This window comes from Tachyglossus aculeatus, chromosome X4 (assembly GCF_015852505.1).
Source record: "Tachyglossus aculeatus isolate mTacAcu1 chromosome X4, mTacAcu1.pri, whole genome shotgun sequence".
NCBI lineage: Eukaryota > Metazoa > Chordata > Mammalia > Monotremata > Tachyglossidae > Tachyglossus > Tachyglossus aculeatus.
The window spans coordinates 58,620,587-58,639,936 of NC_052098.1; positions in this window are offsets into that span (position 1 = coordinate 58,620,587).

Below are 19,350 nucleotides of genomic sequence, written 5' to 3' on the forward strand. Positions count from 1 at the left end.
AGTGCTTGGCCCATAGTAAGCACTTAACAAATACCAACATTATTATTCAGCACTTAGAACAGTGCTTTGCACATGGTAAGCACTTGACGAATACTATCATCATCATTATTATTATATAGTACTCTCCCAAGCCGACCCCTGGCCCGCATCCTACCCCTGGCCTGGAATGCCCTCCCTCCTCAAATCCCCCTGTGCTCTGCACATAGTAAGCGCTCAATAAATACGATTGATGATGATGCTTCAAAGCCTTACTGAAGGCCGATCTCTTCCAAGAGGTCTTCCCAGACTGTGCCCCACTTTTCCTCACCCCTCCTGTGTCACCCTGACTTCGCTCCCTTTGCTCTTCCCCCAGCTCCCCGCCCCACAGCACTTATGTATTTATCTGTCATTTTATTTATTTGTATTGATGTCTGCTTATTTGTGTTGATGTCTGCCTCCCCGCTTCTAGACTGTGAGCTCGTTGCGGGCAGGGATTGTCACTCCTTATTGCCAAATTGTACTTTCCCAAGCACTTAATAATAATAATAACAATGATGGCATTTATTAAGCACTTACTATGTGCAAAGCACTGTTCTAAATGCTGGGGAGGTAACAAGGTGATCAGGTTGTCCCACGGGGGGCTCAAAGTCTTCATCCCCATTGTACAGATGAGGTAACTGTACCTCATCTGAGGCACAGAGGCACCCCATCCCCTCCCACCCTACCTCCTTCGCCTCCCCACAGCACCTGTATATATGTTTGTACAGATTTATTACTCTATTTATTTTACTTGTACATATTTACTATTCTATTTATTTTGTTAATGATGTGCATCTAGCTTTCTTTCTATTTATTTGATGACTTGACACCTGTCCACATGTTTTGTTTTGTTGTCCATCTCCCCCTTCTAAACTGTGAGCCCATTGTTGGGTGGAGACCGTCTCTATCTGTTGCCAACTTGTACTTCCCCAAACACTTAGTCCAGTGCTCTGCACACAGTAAGCACTCAATAAATACGATTGAATGAATGACAACAGAACAGAGTTGGTAGCTCCATTCCTTGACCACAGTGAGCTTCCCGTCTAGAAAGGGAGACAGAGGTTAATAGAAAGAAATGATTGCTGTGAACATAAGTGCTGTGGGGCTGAAGGGGGGGGGAAATTAAGGGAGCAGGCCTGCAGACCCGTCTCAGACAGTTAATAATAATAATAATAATGGCATTTGTTAAGCACTTACTATGTGCAGAGCACTGTTCTAAGTGCTGGGGGAGGAATAAAAGGTGATCAGGTTGTCCCATGTGTGGCTCACAGTCTTCATCCCCATTTTACAGATGAGGTAACCGAGGCCCAGAGAAGTGAAGTGACTTGCCCAAAGTCACACAGCTGACAAGTGGCGGAGCCGGGATTAGAGCCCATGACCTCTGGCTACCAAGCCCGTGCTCTTTCCACTGAGCCACGTGCGCTTACTATGTTCCAAGCACTGTTCTAAGCACAGGGGTAGGTACAAGTTACAAGTTACAAGTAGGTACAAGAGAAGCAGCGTGGCTCAGTGGAAAGAGCCTGGGTTTTGGAGTCAGAGGTCGTGGGTTCAAATCCTGCCTCTGCCACTTGTCAGCTGTGTGACTTTGGGCAAGTCACTTCACTTCTCTGTGCCTCAGTTACCTCATCTGCAAAAATGGGGATTAAAACCGTGAGCCCCCCGTGGGACAATTTGATCACCTTGTAACCTCCCCAGTGCTTAGAACAGTGCTTTGCACATAGTAAGCACTTAACAAATACCATCATTATTATCATTATTACAAGTTAGTTAGGATGGACACAGTCCATGTCCTCCATGGGGCTCACATTCTTAATCTCCATTTTACAGAGGAGGGAACTGAGGCCCAGAGAAGTTAAGATCATACAGCAGACGTGTGGTAGAGCCAGGATTTGAACCCAGGTCCTTCTGACTCCCAGGCCTGGACCCTATCTGCTAGGCCACACTGCTTCCCTTAAGAGTCTGAGAGACCTTGCCCTGTTCCCACCCGGCTCCCTCATTAATAATAATAATACTAATAATGATAATAATGATGGCATTTATTAAGCACTTACTATGTGCCAGGCACTGTTCTAAGCACTGGGGAGGTTACAAGATGATCAGGTTGTCCCACAGGGGGCTCACAGTCTTCATCCCCATTTTCAATCAATCAATCAATCGTAGTTATTGAGTGCTTACTGTGTGAGAGCACTGTACTAAGCGCTTGGGAAGTACAAGTTGGCAACATATAGAGACAGTCCCTACCCAACAGTGGGCTCACAGTCTAGAAGGGGGAGGCAGAGAACAAAACCAAACATATTAACAAAATAAAATAAATAGAATAGATATGTACAAGTAAAATAAATAGAGTAATAAATATGTACAAACATATATACATATATACAGGTGCTGTGAGGAAGGGAAGGAGGTAAGACAAGGGATGGAGAGGGGGACGAGGGGGAGAGGAAGGAAGAGGCTCAGTCTGGGAAGGCCTCCTGGAGGAGGTGAGCTCTCAGTAGGGCCTTGAAGGGAGGAAGACAGCTAGCTTGGCGGATGGGCAGAAGGAGGGCATTCCAGGCCAGGGGGATGACGTGGGCCGGGGGTCGACGGTGGGACAGGCGAGAACGAGGTACAGTGAGGAGATTAGCGGCGGAGGAGCGGAGGGTGCGGGCTGGGCAGTAGAAGGAGAGAAGGGAGGTGAGGTAGGAGGGGGCGAGGTGATGGACAGCCTTGAAGCCCAGGGTGAGGAGTTTCTGCCTGATGTGCAGATTGATTGGTAGCCACTGGAGATTTTTGAGGAGGGGAGTAACATGCCCAGAGCGTTTCTGGACAAAGACAATCCGGGCAGCAGCATGAAGTATGGATTGAAGTGGGGAGAGACACGAGGATGGGAGATGAGAGAGAAGGCTGATGCAGTAGTCCAGACAGGATAGGATGAGAGCTTGAACGAGCCGGGTAGCAGTTTGGATGGAGAGGAAAGGGCGGATCTTGGCAATGTTGCGGAGCTGAGACCGGCAGGTTTTGGTGATGGCTTGGATGTGAGGGGTGAATGAGAGAGCGGAGTCAAGGATGACACCAAGGTTGTGGGCTTGTGAGACGGGATGGATGGTATTGCCATCAACAGTGATGGATGAGGTAGGTATGATGAGGTAGGATGAGTTACCTCATCCAGATGAGGTAACTGAGGCACAGAGAAGTGAAGTGACTTGCCCTAAGTCACACAGCTGATAAGTGGCTGAGCTGGGATTTGTAACCATGACCTCTGACTCCAAAGCCCATGTTCTTTCCACTGAGACACACTGCTTCTCATTCATTCAATCATATTTGTTGAGCGCTTACCCTGTGCACAGCAGTGTACCAAGCACTTGAGAGGGTACAGTACAACAATAAGCAGACTCATTCCCTGCCCACAACGGGTTTACAGTCTAGAGGACTGATTCCCTCCATCAGTGAGGAAGAGGCCATTAGGGTGAGCTGTTTGGGCAGCGGGATCCCGGACCCAACGGGCCCCCTTTAGTTTGAGGGACCCCCTAAGCTGGTCCGTGCCTGAGCCCAGAGAGCCCCCATGGGAGTCAGGTCTTGGGGGCCTGAAGAATAAGAACAATTGGGAGCTTTCATAATAATAATAACAATAATGATGGTATTTCCTCCCCCTTCTAGACTGTGAGCCCGTTGTTGGGTAGGGACCGTCTCTGTTGCCGACTTGTACTTCCCAAGCTCTTAGTACAGTGCTCTGCACATAGTAAGCGCTCAATAAATACGACCGAATAATAATGATAGCATTTATTAAGCGCTTACTATGTGCGAAGCACTGTTCTAAGCGCTGGATGAATGAATGAATTTGTTAAGTGCTTACTATGTGCCAGGCACCGTACTAAACGCTGGAGCCATTACCAGCAACTCGGGTTGGACCCAGTCCCTGCCTCATGTGCGGCTCCCAGTCTCAACCCCCGTTTTGCAGATGGGGTAACTGAGGCACGGAGAAGTGAAGTGACTCGCCCAGGGTCATACAGCGGACAAGGGGCGGAGCCGGGATTAGAACCCTGGACCTTCAGACTTTACTAGGTGGCTTCAGCATGGAGAAGCAGCGTGGCTCAATAGAAAGAGCCCAGGCTTTGGAGTCAGAGGTCATTGGTTCAAATCCCGGCTCTGCCAATTGTCAGCTGTGTTACTCTGGGCACTTATCTTCTCTGTGCCTCAGTGACCTCATCTGGAAAATGGGGATGAAGACTGTGAGCTCCCCGTGGGATGACCTGATCACTTTGTAACCTCCCCAGTGCTTAGAACAGTGCTTTGCACATAGTAAGCGCTTAAGAAATGCCATTATTATTATTATTATTCGGCCCCTGGACGAACCAGGAGTGAGGTGGCCGCCCCTCCATGAAACCTTATCTGTTTCCTTGTGGAAGAGGAGGAGGAGGAGGAGGCGGCGGGGGTGGGGGGGCTGGGCTCAGGCTGCAGGGTAGGGGATAGTGGGTCCGTTTCCAGGAGGATATCCTCAGGGGGCTGTGTGTCATGGGCTTGCTATCTGCCGACTTGGGACGCAGCCTGATCTGGGTTTTGGGGGGAAGGGGTGGTGCTGGGAGGAAGCTTTATGTAATTATTGGCTGACTCTCAGGTAATTGTTTTAATGAACTGGACTGCAGCTTATTCAGAGGCCTGTTTGGCAGAAACAGCTTCTCCCTCGTTTGGGGGATTATTCTCCCCACCTTTAAAGCCTTTTTGAAGGCACATCTCCTCCAAGAGGCCTTCACTGACTAAGCCTTCATTTCCTCTTTTCTCACTCCTTTCTGTGTCACCCTGACTTGCGCTCACTTTATTTACCACCCCCCTTCAGGCCCACAGCACTTACGTCCATTGCCATCATTTATTTTATTTATATTAATGTGTGTTTCCCCTTCTAGGCTGTAAGCTCGTTGTGGGCAGGAAATGTGGCTGTTACTGTTGCTTACTCTTCCAAGCATTTAGTACAATAATTATAATGATGGCATTTGTTAGGCGCTTACTGTGTGCAAGGCACTTCTAGGCACTGGGGAGGATATAAGGTGATCAGGTTGTCCCAAGTGCGGCTCACAGTCTTAATCTCCATTTTACGGATGAGGTCACTGAGGCCCAGATTGGTGAAGTGACTAGCCAAAAGTCACATAGCTGACAAGTGGTGGAGCCGGGATTAGAACCCATGACCTCTGACTCCCAAGCCCGGGTTCTTTCCACTGAGCCACGCTGCTTCTCTATGCTCTGCGCACAGTAGGTGCTCAATAAATATGACTGATCTATTTATTGATTACTTTGGACTGAGCCACCCGCAGCCTCTTCTGCCTCTGCCCAGCCCCTCCAGGATTCTAGGAATTCTCGGACTCTTTTCTACCACCTGGGTGCAAATAATAGCGTTAGGAAGCAGCGTGGCTCCGTGGAAGGGGCCCGGGCTTTGGAGTCAGAGGTCATGTTGTCTTTCTCCCCCTTTTAGACTGTGAGCCCGTTGTTGGGTAGGGACCGTCTCTGTATGCCGCCAACTTGTACTTCCCAAGCACTTAGTACAGTACTCTGTACACAGTAAGCGCTCCATAAATACGATTGAATGAATGAATGAATTTCAATACCGGCAACTCAACCATTTAAGGGCTGCTTATTTAGTGTTTGGATTATTCTGAATTTTCCTCCTCTTCCCCTCTCCTGCAACTGTTCTTTTGTTCACTTACCTCCAGCTCAGGGTGGCAGGCCCAAAAAGAAGTTAGAGTTGAGATCATTCACTCTGCTGCTGATCAGTAGTTCTGAGTACTTGGTCTATGGTTTAAATGAGGTTAGGAATTATTGAGGTATTGTAATCCTCCTTGCTATTCCTGTCCTCTACAGATCACCATGACTCCTTCCATTTGAAAAGCATATGCCACTCTGAGACTACTATGCTGACTATTTAAGAAAATAACACTTTCCACATTCCTATATATTCAGTGAAATTTGCTCCAGTGACAACAATGGAGCTGAAGGCTATATAGCCTTATCTGGAGGATCTTCTGATTGTAATGAAGGCAGTGGCAGTTTTCCTTGTAAAACACTCTTGTGAACAGTAGCAGCAAAGAATGCAAATGTCTGACACAGAACACAGAAACAATCAAGCAGAAGACATCTTTTCCAGTGTCAATGTGCTTATAATGAACAAGTAATTTATGTCCTAAAATCAACAGAGCCTGTCGTACAGGCCTTAGTTGAAATGTTACATAGTAGAAAATCTTATTGAAGGTCAGTGCCCCGCTGTTGTCATTGTTGAGGTTATTCTGTAAGTGGTGAATCCTTAGGAAGGGCTTCCAGTTGTCCTGGAGACTATATTTTGGGGATAATTCTGAATACTCCAAGAGGTCGGTGAAGTTACCGGGGCTGATTGAGGAATTTATGGCTACAATTTCTGTGAGGCAATCCCAGAAATTCAGGATTTCTTTTACTGAAAGAACACGTTCGGGGTCTGGGCCATTTTAAAATGGGGAGATTTCGGTTCAACCTCCAACATGAAAAATATATCATTACTATTATCATTCAACTTTATAGTAGTTATAAGATAAATACCAATAAATGTGATTAGCCCAAAGACTGTTTTAATGAGGTTAGGGCATTTTTAAGCTGAATTCTGTGAAAGCTTGCATGGGTGGAAAGCTTCGGAAAAAGACAGCATTTTCCTTTACTTTGATTATTTTAAGCAATAAGCAATAAGTAATGTATCATTACCGCTCTCCTCATGTCAACAACATCACCCTTTTTAGCTCCATTTCCTAGTTTATACTTTGGGTACGGGAATTTCTGACCCAAAACGTGATCAATAAATTCTGAACTGAGCCATGCATTTTCCCTGACGTTTTCCCTAAGCCCTCATTTCCTCTTCTCCCACTCCCTCCTGTGTCACCCTTGCACTTGGATTTGTACTCTTTACTCTCCCCTCCATCAGCCCCACAGCACTTACGGATATAGTCGTAATATATTTGTTTATGTTAATGTCTATTTCCCCCCTCTAGACTGTAAGCTCCACGCAGACAGGGAACATATCTACCAACTCTGTAGCATTGCATTAATCCAAACACTGCACACAATAAGCGCTCAATATGACTGATTAATTGACTGACTTGGGCAGGGCCTCTGGGCATGGAGATAGTTGTCCACCTATCTAAGCTTTAATGGCCACTGAGAAAAAAAGGGGGGAGCAAGGGATTCATTTTTAACCCAGGATTGAAAATGGGAAATGGATCCCAACAGGGGGCCCAAAACTGGTCTGAGGATGATTGGATGCTCTTTCTCATTCTGAGATTCCAAAGGTCCAGATCTGCCTGAATAACTTGGGTTCAGATTCTCCCCTGGGAGGAGTCAGAGTCCCATTCATCAGCAGGGGCTAACAAGGGATACCCCAGAAGCAGCATGGCTCAGTGGAAAGAGCACAGGCTTTGGAGTCAGAGATCATGGGTTCAAATCCCGGCTCTGCCAGCTGTCAGCTGTGTGACTTTGGGTAAGCCACTTAACTTCTCTGTGCCTCAGTTCCCTCATCTGTAAAATGGGGATTAAGGCTGTGAGCCCCCTGTGGGGAATCTGATCACCTTGTAACCTCCCCAGTGCTTAGAACAGTGCTTTTCACATGGTAAGTGCTTAATAAATGCCATCATCATTATTATTATTATTACCCCATTCCCAAGACTCTAGAGAGACTGCCCTAGTTCCTTGAGGGCAGTGAATGTGTTTACCATCTCTCCTGTACTGTACTCTGCCCATCCACCTCCATATCAAACAGAAATTCCTTACCATAGGCTTTAAAGCACTCAGTCACCTTGCCCCCTCCTACCTCACCTCACTACTTTCCCACTACAACCCAGCACACATACTTCACTCATTCATTCAGTCAGTCAATCATATTTACTGAGCACTTATCATGTGCAGTGCACTGTATTAAGTGCTTGGGAAAGTACAATACAATCATAAACAGTGACATTCCCTGTCCACAATGAGCTTACAGTCTAGAGGCAAGGAGAGACATCAATACAAATAAATAAAATTACAAGTCTCAGTGTACCTCGATCACATCTATCTTACCACCGACCTCTCGCCCATGTCCTGCCTCTGGCCTGAAATGCCCTCCCTTTTCATATCCAACAGAAAATTACTCTGCCCATCTTCAAAGCCTTACTGATGACACATCTGCTCCAAGAGGCTTTCCCCGATTAAGCTCTCATTTCCTCTTTTCCCACTCCTTCTGCGTCATCCTGACTTGCTCTCTTTATTCACTCCCACCTCCAGCCCCACAGCATTTGTGTATATATCCCTAATTTATTTGTGTTAATGTCTGTCTCCCCCTCTAGACTGTAAACTCATTGTGGACAGGGACTGCGTCCGTTATATTATGTTGGTACAGTGCTCCGCAATAAACACAACATTGATTACCGTGCTCTGCACACAGCGAGTGGTCTATACCATTGATTAATTAATTGATTGACATGGCTCTGGGATCCTAGGTGCTAGAGGTTTGGTTGGCTGTTCAGAAACCTCACAGATGGCTGTGGACCCATTCCTCTCTTTGTCTCCTTTATCCTCCCTCCTGGCACCATAGGAGGAAGGTGGGAAGACTGCTGGGATAGGCGCTGGAATGTATGAGCTTGAACTGCTTCCCATTCTCACTGGCCCCAACTTTACTCCCAGGAAACCCAGGTCCCAATTTGTTTGGCCCAAAGATTTCTAGGGGACTAGTTACTGCCATTTGACCCAAAAAAGAAAATCTGCTAAACATTTGCTTGAGCGCCTGGTCAGAGGACAGAGGGAAAAGAGAGATACTTCAACTCTAACCACAAGTCAATCAACCACTTGCCTTTATTGAGTGCTTACTTGGGAGTGTGGTCAGTTTGGGTAGACATATTCCCTGCCCACAAAGAGCTTACAGTCTAGAGGGAGGTGACAGCCAACAATTCCACATTCATAAAGAACATAGAATGGATTTAAGATCTGTGGAGATCTGTTTAATGCTTGTTGATTTTTTTTTATGGTATTTGTTAAGAGCTTACTGTCTACCAGGTGTTCTAAGCACTGGGGTAGATACAAGCTAATCCCTTTGGACACACTTTGTGTGCCACACGGGGTTCACAGTCTAAATAAGAGGGAGATGAGGTAACACAAACACAGAGAAGTGAAGTGTCTTGCCCAAGGTGACACAGCAGGTATGTGGTGGAGCCAGAATTAGAACCCGGGTCTATCTGATTCCCATGACTTCTGACTTTTGACTCCAATGTTCATCTGTACCAAGTGTGACTTAAAGAATTAAATAGTCCAGTTCTTTGTAATGCTAATTTACCCAAGAAAAGGAATGTGGCAGTTGGCTAGAAATAGTGAGTGGCTCTGGGTAAATCATTTAACTCCTCTCTGCTTCATTTTCCCCATTCAGTTAATGATACCTCCCAGGATTCTTGTGTGGAATAATGACAATGATTGTCAAGCTCCTTACCTTGCATGAAGTCCTTAATAATGTATGAAAATCACTTTGTAAAATTGTCCCAGAAACACAATTCATAGGTCAAATTATCCAGATAATTTGGGCCCCCACATATATATATAGGCAAGTCTTGTGCCACCTAATACTTTAATAATCCTTGTTATACATTTGAGAAAAATAAAATTTAAATGATACATAAAGCATGATTCATAAAGTTTTACTTCAATATGAATGTATTTCTTCTCACTGCTGTTATTGATTTCATTTCAGCTAACCATAGCACACAATTGACCTTTTCTACCATCACCAGATTTGTAAGTAAAGGATCTGAAATAAAAAATATGGCACTTAAAATATATGGCTTGAAAATTATTTCAATAATGCTATAAAAATTTGAGGAATTATGTTTCTAAGTACCATTTAGGGTATCCTTTTATCATATTCACTTCATTAAAAGTTATAAACATTTAAAGTATGAACATCTTGGTTCCACTTATCCAGATATTCCAGGTCAAAAGTATGTTTCCACCTGAAATCTCTGCATCTCATTTGACTTAGGAAGACTCGGTCGTAAAGAGAAATTCAAAAATCTATTGCTTTTGGAATTTGTAAAAATGAACAATGACTGTTTTGAGTGTCTTTACCCCATTTGGGCCAACTTTTGTCCAGAATCTTAACACTGTCACAAGCAAATTCTACATTGTCAGAATTTCCTGTACAACTCAACAACAACAACAAAAGTACTCTAGGCAGAATATGGTTTGAGTTACCTAATTGAGGGAAGAGGGTTTTTTGGCTGTACTATCCAGATAATGAAAATTCCTGCTTAGTGTTCTTAATTGAGTTCATAAAAATGCCAATGCTGGAATTCCTTATTAGGATTGACAGATGACTCCAGGTCTGAAAACCTGTGCAGCGGAATAGAGTGTTGAGCAAAAAAGAGCATTAAACCAAATATAGTTTCCCAAAATGTAAATTGCATTACTGCATTTCCAACATCTGAAAAATTGGTCAATGCAATGCAAGCATTTTAGAAATAATAAAAAACAAAGTATAGTTAGCAATCATCAGTAGTACTTATTGAGCACTTACTCTGTGCAGAGCACTGAAATAAGTGTTTGGTAGAGTACGATAGAGTTAGAAGACAATTCCTGCCCTCCAGGAGCTTACAGTCTAGTGGAGGAGGCAGGCACAAAATTGAATTTCAGCTATGGGGTAGCAATGAGATATAAAGATATGTACATAAGTGCAACAGAGAGGGGTGTGAGGGATGCAGAAGTACTAAAGTGATAGGAGGGGGAAAATAAGATGGGGAAATGAGTGATTAATCAGAGAAAGCTTCCCAGAGGAACTGTGATTTCAAAAAAGCCTTGAAGATGAGGAGATCAGGTTGGTCAGATGTGAAGAGTATGTGTACATATGTGTACATATATATGTGTACATATTTATTACTCTATTTATTTTACTTGTACATATCTATTCTATTTATTTTATTTTGTTAGTATGTTTGGTTTTGCTCTCTGTCTCCCCCTTATAGACTGTGAGCCCACTGTTGGGTAGGGACTGTCTCTATATGTTGCCAACTTGTACTTCCCAAACGCTTAGTACAGTGCTCTGCACACAGTAAGCACTCAATAAATACGATTGATTGATTGATTGATAAGAGGGAGCCAATGGTCAGGAGATTCTGCTCTCCATGAGAGGAATGAACAGCCATTGAAGGTTGTGGAGGTGGGGGGGTGGGGTGTGAAAAATCATCATCATCATCATCAATCACTTGTACTAAGTGATTGGGAAGTACAAGTTGGCAACATATAGAGACAGTCCCTACCCAACAGTGGGCTCACAGTCTAAAAGATGTTAGATATTTTTTATTTCAGTCATAAAAAAATGATGTTTTAGAAAAATCATCCTTATGGCAGAGAGACATTTGGTCTGGATAATCGAGAGACTGGAAGCAAGGGAGGCCTGTGAGAAAACTGATGCAGTAATTGAGTTGGGAGGTGAAAGGTGCTTGGACCACATGGTGGCCTTTTGGCTGGAGAGGAAAGAGTGTTTTCTGGAGCTGTTGTGAATAACTAGCAGGATTTGATGACTGACTGAAGATGGGAATTAAAAAGAGAGAAGTATCCAGGATAATGCTAAGGCTGTGAGCTTGAGAGATGGGCGGGGGGATGGTGGTGACAACTGTGATCATAAAGTTAGATGGAACAGAAAATTTAGGAGGGAAGATGAGGAGTTCAGTTTTGCACATGCCGAGCTTGAGGTACTGGTGGAGCATTGATATAAAAATATCCTGGATACAAGAGGAGATGCAAGATTAGTAATAATAATTATGGTATTTGTTAAGCGCTATGTGCTAAGCACTGTTCTAAGCACTGGGGTAGATACAAGGTAATCAGGTTGTCCCACGTGGGACTCGCAGTCTTAATCCCCATTTTTCATATGAGGTAACTGAAGCACAGAGAAGTTAAGTGATTTGCCCCAGGTCACACAGCAGACAAGTGATGGAGCCAGAATTAGAACCCATGACTTCTGGTTCCCAAGCCCATGTTCTTGCTACTAGGCCACGCTGCTTCTTGATTGATTGATAAAGATTGATAAAGAGACAGGTCAAGACTAATGAGGTAGATTTGGAATCATCCATACATACGTGGTAGTTGAAGCCGTGAGAGTGGTCAAACTCCCAAGGGAGAGAGTGTAGAATGAGAACAGAAAATCCTCACCATTGGCTTTATGACACGCAATCGGCTCTGCCTCTTCTAGCTTATCTCAGTGGTCTCCTACTACAACCCAACCTGCACACTCCACGTGTCTAACACCTTCCTTCTCACTGTATCTAAATCTTGTCTGTCTCACCACTGACCCCTTGTCCACAACCACTCCATGGCCTGGAGCCTGTTGTTGGGTAGGGATCATCTCTATATGTTGCCAACTTGTACTTCCCAAGTGCTTAGTACAGTGCTCTGCACACAGTAAGCGCTCAATAAATACGATTGAATGAATGAATGGAATGCCCTCCCCTTTCACATTCGGCAGACAGCCACTTTCCCCACTTACAAAGCCCTACTTTGTCACATTTCCTTCAAGAGGCTTTCCCTATTTAAACCCCCGTTTCTCTAATTTATTCCTCCATCTGCATTGCCTATACACTTGGATCTGTACCCCTTAAGCAGTTGATATTCACCCCAGCCCCAGCCCCATGAAACTTAAGAACCATTGATTGTAGAGAGGCAGTGTTGCCTAGTGGATAGAGCACAGTCCTGGGAGTCAGAGGATGTGGGTTCTAATGCTGGCTCGGGCACATGTCTTCTGTGTGACCTTGGGCAAGTCACTTCACTTCTCTCGACCTCAGTTACCTCATCTGTAAAATGGGGATTAAGACTGTGAGCCCCTTGTGGGACAGGGACTGTGTCCAACCTGATTACCTTACATTTACCCTAGCACTTACAACAGTGCTTGGCACATAGTAAGTGTTTAACAAATACCACAATTATTCTTATTATGAACCTATCCTTATACTCTATTTTCCCTCTCCATGATCTATTTTATTTTCTGTCTACCCCTCTAGACTGAAGCTCCTTATGGACAGGGATTACGTCTACCAACTCTGTTGTATTATTCTCTCCCAAGTGCTTAGTTAAGTGCTTTGCACAACATATGTGCTCAATAAATACCATTGACTGATTGATTGATTGATTGATTGAAATAGAAGGAGACCCAGAAATGAGCCTTGAGGAGCACACATAAGCTGGTGAAAGAAACCAAGGAAGAGGAGTCAGAGAGGTAGAAGGAGAACCAGGAGAGATTAGTGTCAGGGAAATTAAAATTAGATAACTTTTCCAGGGGAAAAGAGCGGTCCACTTTATCAGAGACAGTCAAGATGTCAAGGAGGATTATGACGGAGAGAGTCCATTAGATTTGATGAGAAGGTGATCATTGGTGACCTTGGAGAGAGTGATCTCAGTGGAGTGAAGAAGGCGGAGTCTGGATTGTAGAGGGTCAATGAGAGAACTGAAGGAAATGGAAGCAGCAGAGATACCATGAAGCCCATCTGACATTTTGGACAGCAGTCTTCCTATTTGGCAATTTGGCAGGCTTGTAAGGGGAGAAAAACACAAGATACACTGAGTGCTGAGTTACACAGTACCCACCCTCCCTCATTCAAAACAAGAGGTGATTGTGTTACTGACACCTCAAAAGGCAGTTTTTTCTGCAGTCGTATAGACAGGTAGATTTGCCCACCAATCAGAGGAGGGGGCAGGAGGGGCAGATCACAAACTCATTTTCAATCGGAAGAATCCAACAAGTCCTCCAGTCATTCGCATTTACTGAGCGCTTACTGTGTGCAGAGCACTGCTCTAAGCACTTGGGAGAGTACAATATAACAAGACACATTTTCTGCCCAACCAGAAGCCTATCATTTGTTGGGGGTGGCATAGTGAGCCAGCCTCACACCTATCATGTAGCTGCAGCAGATGTAAACAACCCATTCACAGAGTTTGTACAGAAATGGTAGGAGGCAAACAGGGAGATAGCAACTTGTGGTGCAGTGAGGTCAGGAGAGGGTTTTTTAAGGATAAGGGACAAGAGGGTGTGTTTGAAGGCAGAGAGAGAGTGAGTGTTGGAAGATAGAAATCAGGGAAGGAAGAAGAGTGAATGCAAGTGTTTTTATAAGGGTGAAGGGATGTGGTTGGATTTAATGATTATAATAATAATAACAATAATTATGGTACTTGTTAAGCACTTACTATGTGCCAAGCACTGTTCCAAGCTCTGGAATAGGTACATGTTAATCAAGTTGGATACAGTCCCAGTCCCACTTAGGGCTCACACTCTTAACCTCCATTTTACAGATGAGGTAACTGAGGCCCAGACAAGTGAAGTAACTTGCCCAAGGTCACACAGCAGACATGTGGCAGAGCTGGGATTAGAACTCAGGACTTTCGGACTCCCAGGCCCCCATTCTATCCACTAAGCCATGTTGCTTCAGGTGCAGGTACAGATGGAGGGAGAAGATTTTGTAAACAGGTGGAAAATGTTCTTTTAAGAGACAGCTAGGAAGAAGAAGAGGTTGGATGGGATGTGGGAGAGGTAACAGGGAGCTGGGGGGAAAATTTTTGGGTAGTTAATGCCTGATGGTTTTGATTTTGTTAACAAAGTCAAAGCCAGGTCATTAGGAGTGGAAGATGGGGGAAGATGGGGCACTAGGGTTTTAAAGAAGTAGTTAAAGGTCCGAAATAATCAATGGGAACAACGGGCATGGCAGTCAAGGGCAAGTGAGGATGAAACTGATGTGGACAAGATCAACCTGATACCTAGATTTTCACCAAGAGAATTTCAGAAAGTGAGCACGACACCTTTTATTCACTTACACGACCAAATATTAACGTAAATATATTCTAATAATATTACATGCACATTAGAAAGCTAATTATCCTCACCTGAGTCTAGATAGGTCTGCACATCAAATTTAACTACCAACCCTAAGTATTTTCAGTGTTTTGGTAACATGCTCTGAGGTCCAGATGAACTGTACTATATCTATTCAAGGGACAACTTCAGTAAGAAACAGAGCAGCTATGTCTTGGTGCATAGTGATTTCCTAAAGGGCTTATGTATAATAATAATAATGGTGATGATGGCATTTGTTAAGCTGTTACTATGTGCAAAGCACTGTTCTAAGCACTGGGGAGGTTACAAGGTGATCAGGTCGTCCCACAGGGGGCTCACAGTGTTAATCCTCATTTTACAGATGAGGGAACTGAGGCACAGAGAAGTTAAGTGACTTGCCCAAAGTCACACAGCTGACAATTGGCGGAGCCGGGATTTGAACCCATTACCTCTGACTCCAAAGCCCGTGCTCTTGTCCACTGAGCCATGCTGCTTCTCACATGCCCAATCACAATACATGCATGCAGCTCAGAACACATGTGCAGCAAAGCCAGAGCAAATGAGAGAGCATGGGAAGAATCACTGGCATTAAAATTAAATAGTGCTATAGCAGAAAAACACGAAAAGAAGAGTGTTATAAGGGGGGATGGTTCTCCAGTGAATTTTAGCAATGGAGACTGACAATCTGAATACTTTAGGTCCAAGGATCCCTATGTTTTCCTGACAAACAGGATTTTTAGGGTGAATTTTCTGTGCCTCTACATTTTCTTAATTATAAGAAATTAAGCTGTCCATTTTCAAAGATGACAATATCTATGTTGCCACAGCACATGCTATTTTTAAATGGACAGTTTATATTTATAACAACACTTTTTCTCGAACTGTTAATTTCCTTAGATGTATCACCCACCCTTTAGATTATTAAAAGACAGTATCTTATCTTTGAATCATTAATTTTTGTTGCTTTGCTATTCCCCTGTGAACCACCTCTACTCTGAAAAATTCCGATTATAAATATTTCAATAATACATGTCCTCCTTATTTTAAGACTATGACATATAATTGGAAATCTGGACATAGAGGAAGTTAAAGTTGATGCCATAAAGAGGATAAAATAATTAATCACCTTGCACTGGTTAATGTTTTCAAGGACACAGGAACATCCTTAATGCCTGGGGATGATCTCAAAATGTCTGTAACATAGACAAAAGAACATGATCTCCAAATTTTCTTGGGTGACAGTGTTGATAGGCGACACAAAGAATCAAAATTAAGCCTGGTCCTAAACACAGTCCAGCTGGCTTTTCTGTGATTTTGTGAGTCTAAAGATATTTAATCGTTTACCATAGAAATAAGCTCAGCACACACATGGCAAAACACATAGTTTTGTCCAGCAGCAGAGCTGGAAAAAGAGAAAGAGACAGAGCAAGAGAGAGAGGGAGAGACAGAGAGAGAGAGGGCGAGATGGAGCCAGGCTCGCATCCTTCACTGATTTAAGGCCCAATATTAGAGTTAATTCCTTCGATATCTGTGTGCTGCCTATTTCAACTGTGCTTTCATTGGCTCATCATAAAGGCCTCTAGGGATCACTCAGGTCACCTCGCTAAGTTAGAAGTATGATCAGATTTTCCTGTTTCTCCCCTCTTCATGAAGATAGACTGCATTCAAAGGGGTTCCTAATGAAAAGAACACTTAGTTTTCTTTGCTCCTTTCATTCTGTACTCCCTTCCCTAGTGAGTGTGAGTAATGGTTTTGAACTTGGATTGCTGCCTTTATCCCTTCTTGGACACGATTCAGACTTTTGGGTGCTCATGAAAACCCCTTTGCTTTGTCTATTCAGAGTGTCTTCTAATTGCCAGAGAAGCCAGAGAAAAAGGAAAGCCGTTTCCCATAAAAGGAAATCGGGTTTGTGGATTTGGGGCAGAAATATTGATGGATTATGATGGTTTAGATGACTTTTGGTAACCTTTATGATGAGCCTGAAGATAATTAATCAGGAAAACACTAGGAGATACAAAATGTCGTGTATCTTATTCACTTCTTGAGTTTTGTAATCATTTGACTGATTTTTCACCAAGGCCTTTACAGCTTGCTTTCTTTCCTGGTTTTTATTTCATGCGGTATTCGGTACTGAAGTGATGGAGGTGAGGGTAGGCAAGTGAGAAAATGCATTAGCAAGGATTACTAGTAGGTCAGAGAGGGCAAATAACTTACCAAAATAGTCTATAATGCCCTCTCTACGGAGTCTTATTGTCGGAATGTAGTAAGTCAAAGTTACTGTTGCATAACATTCCCTTAAAGCTTCCTGGTGTAAGTACTTTTGTGATAAGCAGTGTTTGCATCATTGAGGGTTTGGGTTATTTCTTTACCTGATGGCATGTCTCAAACATGGTTACAGGGGTCATTTAGCCTTATATTCAACTTTGGTCTTATTTATGTGTTTCGGTCTGAAGCCTTGACTAGCTAAGATCTGCAGTTGTATGGTCCCATTCCTGCTGGGATGAGGAAGCTTGCTGAATAAGGTAAGCAATGCCTTGCAAACAGACACGGTGCAGGGTTGGGGTGGGGGACAAGGCATTAAAACCATTAATTTCATAATGAAGTGAATTATGCTAATAATAATAATAATGGCATTTATTAAGCGCTTACTATGTGCAAAGCACTGTTCTATGCTAATGTCTTTTTAAATTGTGCGATTGGCTCTTTACACACCAATTGCTCAGAGTTTTCATTTTGTTTGGCTCTACTGCACAACAAAAGTCACCTACCCAGATCTCTGGATAGACATAGTTGAAAATTGAATGAAAAAGGCCAGCATGGCTTTTGAGGGATTGACAGTTTGGTGACAACTAGTATATTGCAAACCTCTTGGTGAGACTCTTGGCGAGAGTCTTGCCAAGAGTGAGATGATACATTCAGAGTGATTTTTCAGGAAGATTATCTGTGCAGAGTGTGGACTGATGGAAGGAGAGACTACCTTTTGCTCTTGGAGAGATTTTGCTTCTGGTGTACTCTGCCAAGGGCTTTTATAGTAACCTACATATGTTGTCCTTGGAATCCTGTGGCACTTTCTCCATTTTTCATGGAAGAAACGTGCCATGTTCCATGAGGATAAAAACAGCAGACAGGCGATAAAGAGACCTGAATTTAGGAGTCAACATTATGGCACCGAGGTAAACAAAATCTCCAAGACAGCTCACGGAAATAGGTGCTGGAGGTTCCTTTTTTTGGAGAAGTCTTCCTGCCTTTGAACGAGAAGACCTCTCCAAAAGAAGGAGCATGGATACCATGAAGGCCCACAGTTGTGAGCTTTGCAGACAATCACTTGTCTCAAGCTTTTCTACTCTGCTTCTAAGCATTAGCGAAGGCTTAATGACTCTAGGCCTAGCTCAAAAATAGCAGTGTTGTGCCACAACCATCAGCACATATGCCCCTACCTTGACCGACACCAATGAGGAGAAAGAATGATTCTCTAAGGATCTAGACAGACTCATCACAGCAGTACCAATATCTGATAAGCTGAGTCTCATGGGAGATTTCAATGCACACGTGAGCAGTGGTGCAGAAACATGCAGAAAATTCATTGGTCAACATGGGATTTGCAAATTGAACAGCAGTGGTCTACTCCTGCTCAGTGAATGTGCCAAGCATCGGTTTGAAATCACAAATACAGTTTGTCTTTCACCAAATAGGACAACTTGGATGCACCCAAGGTTTAAGCAATGACACCTTATTGAATTTCTCTTCAATTGATAGAGAGACCTGAATGATATCACATTACTGCTGCTATGCATGTGCTAAGTACCGGTGTGATCATCATCTGATATGTTCTAAACTTTTGCCCAGATAAAGCCAATTTATTACAGAGTGGCATTCAAACTACCCAAGTGCCTGAACTTCAAACTCCTGGAGGACAGAGAAACATGCAAGAAACTCCACAGCAACACTGAAGCATTCTCCATCTCTACCAATGATTGGGTGTCTTTAAAGGAGTCTTTCAGACTGCAGGTAAATCCATAGGAAAACCTCAGGTCTGGTTTGATGCAGAAAAGTAATATATAATACCTTTCAAACCTTCCCAACCCTGACAATCAGATGCTTATGGAAGCCTACATATTGGAATAGAGAACATGCTAATAAGCATGCAAGACAAGTTGGGTGTGTCAAGGCCAATGACGCAGCGAAACCAAGGACTTCTACACATACCTGAAAAGTGTTTATGAGTCCATGGCAGCCCTGAAGGGCAGAGATGGCCCCACCCTCATCAAAGACAAAGAAGGAATCTGAAAGTAATGGCAACAATATTCAGTGATCTCCCTAAGACACTATCCTCATTAAGGATGACACCCTATATGAAGAATAATTCGCCTGGCAACCGGTGAATAATAATAATAATAATAATAATAATGGTATTTGTTAAGTGCTTACTATATGCCAAGCACTGTTCTAAGCGCTACGGCGGGGGGGGAATACAAGGTAATCAAGGTTGTCCTACGTGGGGCTCACAG